Below are 9,811 nucleotides of genomic sequence, written 5' to 3'. Positions count from 1 at the left end.
TATAAATAATTCATATTGTTAAATATATATTTCATGAATTGATATTAATCATGTTTTGCAATTAATGCATATTTTCAACAAAATACGGCATATACCCGGAATTATTAATATTGTGGTCAATCATTTTAAACAGGACAGATCCAAATCAAGCGACAAAATATGTCATTGCCTGTGCAATCTGTGGAATGAGGATATCGCTCCTCAAACTGACGAACCATAAATGCTTTCTTTATTTCAATAAGCTCTTTCTCTGCTTCTAATTTTTGTTTTTCAATTATCAATTTTTCAATTTCGACCTAAATTCTCTTGTTATCCAATCTTAAATTTTCTAACTCTTCTTCTTCCAACACATCCTTCGTTTGTTTTCTTTTTGACTTTTTTGAAGCAGTTGGTCGCTCCGATAAAGAGGACGACGTGGAGGCCGATGGTTTAGACGTTGACGAAGTGGACGATGTTGTTCCGGAAGCCAATGTGATAGATTCCACATCCTTTGATGTTTCTGTTGTTTCTAGATTTACATTTTTATAATTAGTTTTTCAGTTACCTGTGTGAGTTGTACATGTATATTCATCATAAAAAGAAATTCAATCGATGCCTATATATATTTGTTTGAATATAAGTACCTGTTATTTATAAAAAGAAAATGAATGTGAGTAAATGTGAAGTAATGAGATGATTTAAAAATTGGGAGTTTGTTGTTCATATTACCGTCATTGGCGTCAGTGTCGATACCGTCCGCCAGACCGCATATCTGTGGCCGTCCGTCAGATGCTTGCATCAGTGCGTCCTCCGATGCTGTTAAAGAAGGAGGGGCTGGACCTCCTCCTGTCTTAGGCCTTCTAAGCATACCGATTTTTTCTTTACCTGCGTAAGTTTATATTTCTTAAAACCCTTATCAATTAAGAACAGTAAGATTGCATCATGTCAATTTTCTATATGCCTGTATCAATTCGTTTTTAACAATAATATTTAATTCGTTATTTTATTTTTGTTTTGAACTCTACACAATTATATCTTCTTAAAATAAACTTTAGCATTTAACTTTATTATTTGTATGTATAAAGAAATTAAATATATTTTGTTAGTGTTGAAATTAAGTCAGTTTTACTGATACAAGTTCACTTTACCCCTTGTATTTTTTTTTCACATTTTTGAATAATAGTATTACAAACGAATCAATTTTTCACTCTAAATATAATGTTCATCTTCACAAGCCAAGGGTTTTCGGTCCACTCCGTTCCCTATAAACCCAAGTAGACCGAAAACCTTTTGCTAGCGAAGATGTATATTGTTATGAATGCATAATAAATTAGAATTAAATAGTTCTGACCGAAGATAATTTTAACAGCAAATGGTTAATTTTTAATATTGGTTGTTTGTTTCATTACAAAAAAAAATTTTAATTAAAATATAGTACCTGTAAAATAAAAATCGTGTCAACGGTGACAAAATTACAAAAGCAGAATAAACTGAAACATGCAAGAACAACAAAGGAACAACTTTTAATCGACAAATTTTATACCTCGCTGTTTGATGTTGTTGAACTTCTTTTTAATTGTTTCATTGTCCCTGTCGTTCTTGTAATTTCTAATTCAAAAAGTCAATTTTGCATAAAAAAATTTTAACGCCGAGATTAGTTATACCATTCAGTAAGTTCCGTATATATGGACCACAGGCACTGGAAGTTGTTGTAAATATATTGTATTTAGCATGTACATGTATGACTTTTTAACAAACATGCACATATTTATTTAAATGAACTTCCAGTGCTCGAGTTACGATTACAGAAGACAGTATATTATTAAAACGTTTTCCAAAGCATGTATATTTTCCATACTATAATCATAAACGTACACAAAATAGACTTATATAGTAAATATATAGTTGGAAAAGTCCGATTTCAGAAGGTCATGAGTCGAAATGACACGTCACCTTTGCTTAAATCAGGGGAGATTACTTTAATTTAGACACCGAAACAACAAGTACACGGAACGGTAAGGTTAAATTTAGATATTGTTTCCTTTAAAATTAAGAAAACTAAATACTGTTACTGGTATATCATACAGTAGTCTGAGTAGAAGCTCTTACAAATTCAGAGTTTCGGCGATTGATCTCCAGGTCGACTCTTTCACTTGACCATGCTTCCCTTTACTCCCCGAACCCTTCATTTTGACGAAAAGAGTTTCCTCATACTTTAATACTTCTTCAATTAGAAGTATCTCCTCTTCTGGGGTCCAATTGGTGCCCCTTTTCTTATTAAAAACTCGTTTCTTTTGCCGTTTGAATTTCCACAAACTCCATCATTTTAGAAATAAACAAAGCAGACGATAATATTCATTAATACGTAACAATTACAATACGCTGTATATTTTGTTTCCATTTGCATTTCACAAAACCGCTTAAATCAATGAAAAAAAAAATCAGTTGAGTATGTACTCGGTAGAGTTGAGAACTTAAAAAATCCTACTCTACTGAGTACATACTCAATGTAGTTGGTGGCGGCGATTTGAGAAATTTCTCAGTTGAGGACGTCCTCAGCACTTGAGTTGAGAATTGAGGCTGAGTACGGTAATTTTTTGGTGGCGGCGGGGCCTGTACTGTGTTGAATCTGCGTTCGGTCCAACGGTCACACCGTTTACATATTAGATGAATATGAAATTTAGCCCCAATCCCCGAAAGTGCGTCTGTATCTGATATAATAAAGTTAAAGACTGACTAAAACACCCCGACCGGTCGGGCTCTACAGTCCCGGCACGCGCATACCACGCCCGGTCGGGTTAAAGGGAAATTACTCTAAAATAAAAATAAAGAAAAACCACCACAGTATTAATTAAGCCATAACTGCCTATATACCCCAAAGACTGCTAAGAAAACTGCTTAGAATAACTGCTTTTTAAATTTGATCATAAATATTTGTAGTAAAAAGATAAATGATGGATGTACCGTCCTATTTAACCATTTCTGTGCCACAGGGCCTATTTGGGCCTATTTGAATATCTACGTTAAGTGCCACAGGGCCTATTTGGGCCTATGGCAATTTGAAAAAATATACATTAAAATAAAAAAAATATTAAATACATTCAGGTTATGTTTTTCATTATTGATTTTTTAAATTTGTATCAATATACATCGTATGATCTATGTGTTTAGTGAAATACTGCTGATAACGTCACAGCGTAAAAAATGACATCATAATAATAACGTCACTACGTCACACAGCGCCAACTCGTTGTCTGCGTTTTACCATGGCTGGAGTATGGTTTTGTGAATAGATCCCCAGGACCTTTCCGTCAGAACCGGAAAATAATATTTGTCCTAATGCACAACCTTGGCTTAAGGAAATGCCCCCTCCCCCACAAGAGCAAGACCAATCTTACTTTTTCCTACTCTGCCATATAAACCTGGGGCTCGTTTAACGTAACCGACTTTTGACTAAAATCTATCTTAAGACCAAATATTTTTTTATAAGATCTCACCATAGCTCATAAATTTGTCATATCTTAGGATAATCTTAAATACTGTCAAAATACAGGTCTTAAGTCCAACTTTAACATGGCAAGAGCTAATACTTTAGTCCACCACCGAAGGCCGAGTATAAAACGATTGTGCGCGACTTTTTTATTTTTATGCAGCCGTTAGTGCTGATTAAAAAAACCCAAATAAAACACATCGGTAATATCCATGCGTTTTTTTTTAATTTAAAACATAAATCGGGTAAAAAGGTACTACATACAGCATCGTTCTCTGGTATTGTATAATATGCAAGAAATCGAGAAAATATGAATCGCTTGAAGGAGACCGTGTGTCTTTTTTTTTATACTTAGAATTGAAATATTGACAGAGCACCAAAGGAAGCATGTAATTTATATGTATTTTTTTCATTCAAAGTTAATTAATGAACGGTAATATTAACTGCGATATGCCAAATAAGGAGGAATGGGGCACTGAAAAAATTATTTTGATATGATCCTAGAACAAAATTTTAGCCAGATGATCAACATTAAAAAAAATTCCATCTGGTGACATTTTACTGTAGTTTTCATGCATGTGAAAGAACAAAACTGAATCTTTGGACAAGAAATGCATGTAATAACTTATTTGGAGATAATAGTGATGCTTCTTCGACCGTGTTCGAGATCAAGAATTCAGTGCACACCCGCCGCGCCCCCACCCCCTGCGTGCGCGCTTCAAGTCCTATTGATACCTTCTTCGTATCTTCTGTCTCCTTCTTCAGAGCATTTCAAACAGAGACATTCTTTCTTGAAACGAAATTTCAACCGTGTCTCTAAAATTGGACACCGCACATCATAGACATTTAATTTTAACATGGATGGTTCTGACCGCACGGACTTTCAAGTCATTACATGTTTTATGGTCATAAAGAACATCTACTGTGTGTAAAGGCGCGAATATAGCGGTAAAGGAAGGAAATATTTCTAGGACTGTAATATACTTCATGAAAATAGTTTTTATTCTTTCAGTTTATGTATAATTTTAGTATATAAAATATATCAATGTTTAATCACAAAATTTTATCATTATTATATTTTAGACAACTCAGTTGGTCAAGCGGATTTAATCACTAAAACAAACTGTAAGACCACAAGTTGGTAAAAAAAAAACTCCTTAGCTCCAATCGAGATATAGAATCGTAAATGTTTTGCATTACATAACTTTTATATTTCATCGTATGATGATGAACTATGTGTAATCGTTAACTTTCTTAGGTCTATCTTTGAATATTAGAACTATAATATAAATCACAATCGTAGATGTATCGATAAATAAGCTAAGATATTAGAGAACATTAAGAACAAAACTAGATACGATCTCGTTACGAGTAACGAGGAGGTCTTCCGTTCAATTTTTCAAACGATACCATTAAAATATCAATGAAGTTTCAGAATTTCCACTCACATTTCACATACAGCACATTAAAGATTTAAGGTTTTACTCCCCTAAAAATTCCTAATTACGTCATCGATGGGTGTGGCAATGAGTTTTACAAACTGATATTGTTACGATCAACAACTTTGTTTCTTTAATGCATTACAAAATCTTTATCGTTTTTAAGTTATTTGTAATAGAGTTTTCGAGTGCCTTGGCCCCTAATTTAAGGGGCAAGCCCTTTTTTTTTTATTTCTTTGAAAAGGTCTTAAGAATACTAACATTTTTTGTTCTTACACCCATCTAAAATTGTTGATCATTTTTGGGATACAAATGATTGAATATTTTGGGGGCCAGCCCTTTAGATTCCTAATGGGGACAGAAATTCGTTTTTTGATAACTGGAATCGATTTAAATCATTAATTCAACCATTTTCTCTTCTATGATGTCCAACAAAATATGTCTACTTCTCTAGTTATATTGCGTCAAAGTTTAAGTACTTTGGCCCCTAAAAATCCCTAATTACGTAAGAAATGGGCGTGGCAATAAGTTTTTTCTAATAGATATTGGTACGATCAACAACTTTGCTTCTATAATGCATTACAAAATCTTTATCGTTTTTAAGTTATTTGTAATAGAGTTTAAGAGTGCCTAAGCCCCTAAATAAAGGGGCCAGCCCCTTTTTCTGGATTTTGTTGGAAAGAACTCTTGATTCTCTACCACTTTTGTAATATATATTTTAACAAAATATCAACTGATAAAAAGATATAAATCAAAACGTGTGAAAATTTTGAATGAAAATTCGTACCCAATTTTCGTGCCTAGGCAAGCTTCAAGAAATAGCGCCACTAGCGCAAAACAACACAATAGTGCACAACTTCAAACTATAGACTACTTATCCTGAAAATTTCATAGTCATATCTCTGATAGTTTCTGAGATCAACTCTGCACAAAAAAAGGTCGTAAAAATGTGCAAAATGGCCGATAAATCGGTACCGGAAGTGCCGACAGGAAAAATCTCAAAAAGGTATGAAGTTTATATTAAGTCTCATCTTCTGTGAAAAAATGGTTGAAATCAGTCGAACAGTTTTCGAGAAATCGCGTGCACAAAATTTGTGGAAAAAAATAATAATAAGAAGAAATCGTACGAAAACTATAAGGTCTTCCGTTGGAAACGGAAGACCTTAATTATACATCTTTTTCCGAGAGTTCAAACGTTTACAACTGACGATCGTGATTGTCAATATTACACGTATGATGTGGTAAAAGTTTTTACTTTGTATGGAATAAAATGTAAAAATTAAGATAGTGTTCACAAGTCCGAGAAAAGGAAGATTTTAAAACATACAGATAATTTAAAGCTACATAGTCCGATTTTTTTTGCTATGAGAATATTAAATATTTTTCTATACAGACCAAAGATGCCTATTTACACAAGCAAAATCCGCCATCTTTCAAGGTTTGAATTATCTAAAGTACATAAAAAATTTCTGTATGAGAACACAAAAAACAAAACAAACAAACAAACAAACTCCATCTTGGGAATGTTTAGAAACGGGAACCGTTTGGTTTTTGTTCCCGAATGATTGGGTTTATTCAACCCGCATGTGATGTATCGATTGTACATGTATACAAAACACTTCCCCAAATATTAGTGAATAAAATGTACTGACGTTTATTTTTGATTTGAATTTTTTTCAAAGTCGTAATACAACCATAACCGCCTTACCTCAGCAGCGAATTTTATTATGAGACGAAAGAATTTATTATGAGACGAAAGAAATCAATACAATTTATGTCGTTTGTTATTGTAAATAAATTGTGTACATCACTTTTTCATTAAGATATGGCTTAATGGACCTGGAAAACTACTGCAATGTCTATTATGATACACATACTTAGCATAGCCATCGTATAAAAGCGAACACAACATTTTAAATATTAATGAAATCGGGCATAGCAGCTTTAAAAATTTCACGATAAGGCTATTTATTATTCTATTTACGAAATCATTAATACAGTCATTTGGGGTATTTTGAATAACACTTTTTGTTCAACTTGATTGTAAAATATGTGTAAAAACGCATGTTTAATACAGTTCGTTGTTTTGGTACAGCAGGAAGATCATAATCGTTCATGTGCGGACCTAGAAGGGGGTGCATGGACTATTCCTTCCAACTCTTGGGAAATTCAAATTAATAAGATTATATAGCAAAATTCCCGAAATAGGCCTCAAAACCCCTCTCCAACATTGGAGAACAAAATTTTCCCTCGGACACCCCCTGGAAATGTTTTCTGGATCCGCGCATGCGGTAACAAACATACACTATATCAATTTATATCACCATTTAAGATACCTAAATGCAAACTCTAAAGGCATAGACCTGCCAGAAATTTATTTAATCCTGTGCAGAGCTGGTGTGAATGTTATTACTGCAGCCCATCTAGACCGAAAATTTTGCCAGTTTCACAAGGATTTTTTGGGTTTGTATTGGACGCGGAGCAAACGATCATGTACACATCCAGTTCATGGAAATTCAAAATCAAAGCCAGACAGAGGCATCACCCCAGTTATGAGCAGAGAACTATGGCTGTGTCTGCAACTCTCAGTTCCCATAGGCGAAGGTATATATTTTTAAGAATTGTTTCCTTGCATTTACATATTTTTCAAAAGCTCCATGCATAGGCTAAGTGTATGTATAGGCCTACTTATATTATGTCTATGTACTATATGTTAGAGTCCATTGTTATTTGTTATTATTCGTAAGTTTACTTAATTATATTATAAGCAGGTCTAACAAAATCTCATGATTTAAATTTTTAGCTTAGGTTGTATGTTGATTCTGGTCCATTCATAACTCAGTCATCTATGATTGTAAACTAAGTCTCAAGATGTTTTTTTTTTTGCATTACATTTTGCTTAGTTAATCATAGTTTATTGGACATTAACATGATTATTAAATACTCCAGTGTCCAAATGATAAGATCATTATGTTTTTGGTTTTATTTAAGGATTACGTTTACTCAAGGGCAAAAAACAAAATCCACTAATAGGAATGAAAAACTACTTATTCTACATTGTAGCCCCCCTATTGTGGTGCTATTTTTCACTTTCAAATAACTAGGTCAATGACCTACTTTTTCTGCTAGTGACCTGTGAATGTTTTTTGAAAAAATTGTCAAAATTTGTCAAAATTGTCCATTATTTTCAAGGTTTTCTTTATTTTGTAAGTATTAGAAATAATAAAACAATTTGGGAAATGATTAAATACGAATAGCTTTACTATAATCTGTCCCGAGTTTTTGCTTCCACCAGTTTTTGCTTGATTAATTTCAATAACAGTAAATACCTTTGTTCTCAAACTACGTTCATCCACTCATAGAAAAAATGTCCAGATTATCTGTTTTGAAACGCCCCCTCTACCGCTTCAAGTTTCAATACACATCCCGAAATTGAAAGTCTACGGAGATTTTGCATTGCAACAGCCATTAATTGGCCCGGATGATAACGTTAAAAAATAGTGCGATGTATTCCGAGTGTATTCCTGAATGGAGAAAAGATGTAAACATTCCCCATTATAAATCTAAATCTCCGTAAGGAATTTGTTTTCGTTCCTGTGATTTTTTTTAATTTTTGAAAAAATTGTCAAAATTTGTCAAAATTGTCCATTATTTTCAAGGTTTTCTTTATTTTGTAAGTATTAGAAATAATAAAACAATTTGGGAAATGATTAAATACGAATAGCTTTACTATACTCTGTCCCGAGTTTTTGCTTCCACCAGTTTTTGCTTGATTAATTTCAATAACAGTAAATACCTTTGTTCTCAAACTACGTTCATCCACTAATAGAAAAAATGTCCAGATTATCTGTTTTGAAACGCCCCCTCTACCGCTTCAAGTTTCAATACACATCCCGAAATTGAAAGTCTACGGAGATTTTGCATTGCAACAGCCATTAATTGGCCCGGATGATAACGTTAAAAAATAGTGCGATGTATTCCGAGTGTATTCCGGAATGGAGAAAAGATGTAAACATTCCCCATTATAAATCTAAATCTCCGTAAGGAATTTGTTTTCGTTCCTGTGAATTTTTCTGAGTGGAAAGGGATAATTTGTCAATGAAGATATATTGGATCCCTTTTAACGATTTCAACTGTATTTCTTTCACAGGTATGTGTAATTTTATCAAAAATCATCAAAAAGCGATGGAAGCAATAACTTGGGACAGACTATAATTTTATATTTGACTGAATCGTTTTAAGCTCATATTTTAAGTATAATTTAGTCCGAATTTCCTCTATCAATTTCAAAAAATTGCACCCATTTTTGATCGAGATTTACAAAAACTGACTTATAGGAGCTCCAAACCATTAATTGCCTAAAACTGTTTTTGTTGTCTGTATTATGTTGACATTAACATTATATAAGGTCAATGATCAAAATTTTGAGATATTTTATCTTGAATCGATTTTATATATTTTAAAGATTTTTCCAATCGCGTGCTAGCCAGTGATATAAATTTACAGACGAGTAAATACAACAATAACATATGTAAAATGATATGAGAAAACAAATAGAAACTTAACTTTTGTAATTACAATGCTACGGAAAGTTTTAAAGAGAAAAAAAGAAAATGAAAAATTTAATCAGAATTTCCTCTGTTTTTAATATTAATCTACCTTTGTCGGAGCATATCTTCCTCAAATAAACAAATCATGGATATCAATATCGATTATTGTTAATAATGTTGTTATTTTGTTTTTTTAAAACAACTTTGGACTTCAGATATTGAACTTTGTAAAAATATTTTTTGAAATCTCAAACCCTGAGTAAACGTAATCCTTAAAGCTGCATTTTATGACAGTGACAGTAAGGATGGATCCATGATTTTCTTAGGAAAAAAAACTTTAACAACTTTTACAA

General features: G+C 32.7%; 1 pseudogene; it reads right to left on the bottom strand.

Annotated features, from left to right (window-relative positions):
- Positions 1 to 125: 125 nt before the first annotated feature.
- LOC128180543 (uncharacterized) lies at positions 126 to 2,304 on the bottom strand (annotated as a pseudogene).
- Positions 2,305 to 9,811: the final 7,507 nt, after the last annotated feature.

The sequence above is a fragment of the Crassostrea angulata genome, chromosome 4 (assembly GCF_025612915.1).
Source record: "Crassostrea angulata isolate pt1a10 chromosome 4, ASM2561291v2, whole genome shotgun sequence".
NCBI lineage: Eukaryota > Metazoa > Mollusca > Bivalvia > Ostreida > Ostreidae > Magallana > Magallana angulata.
This window is presented reverse-complemented; position numbering and strand designations above follow the sequence as displayed.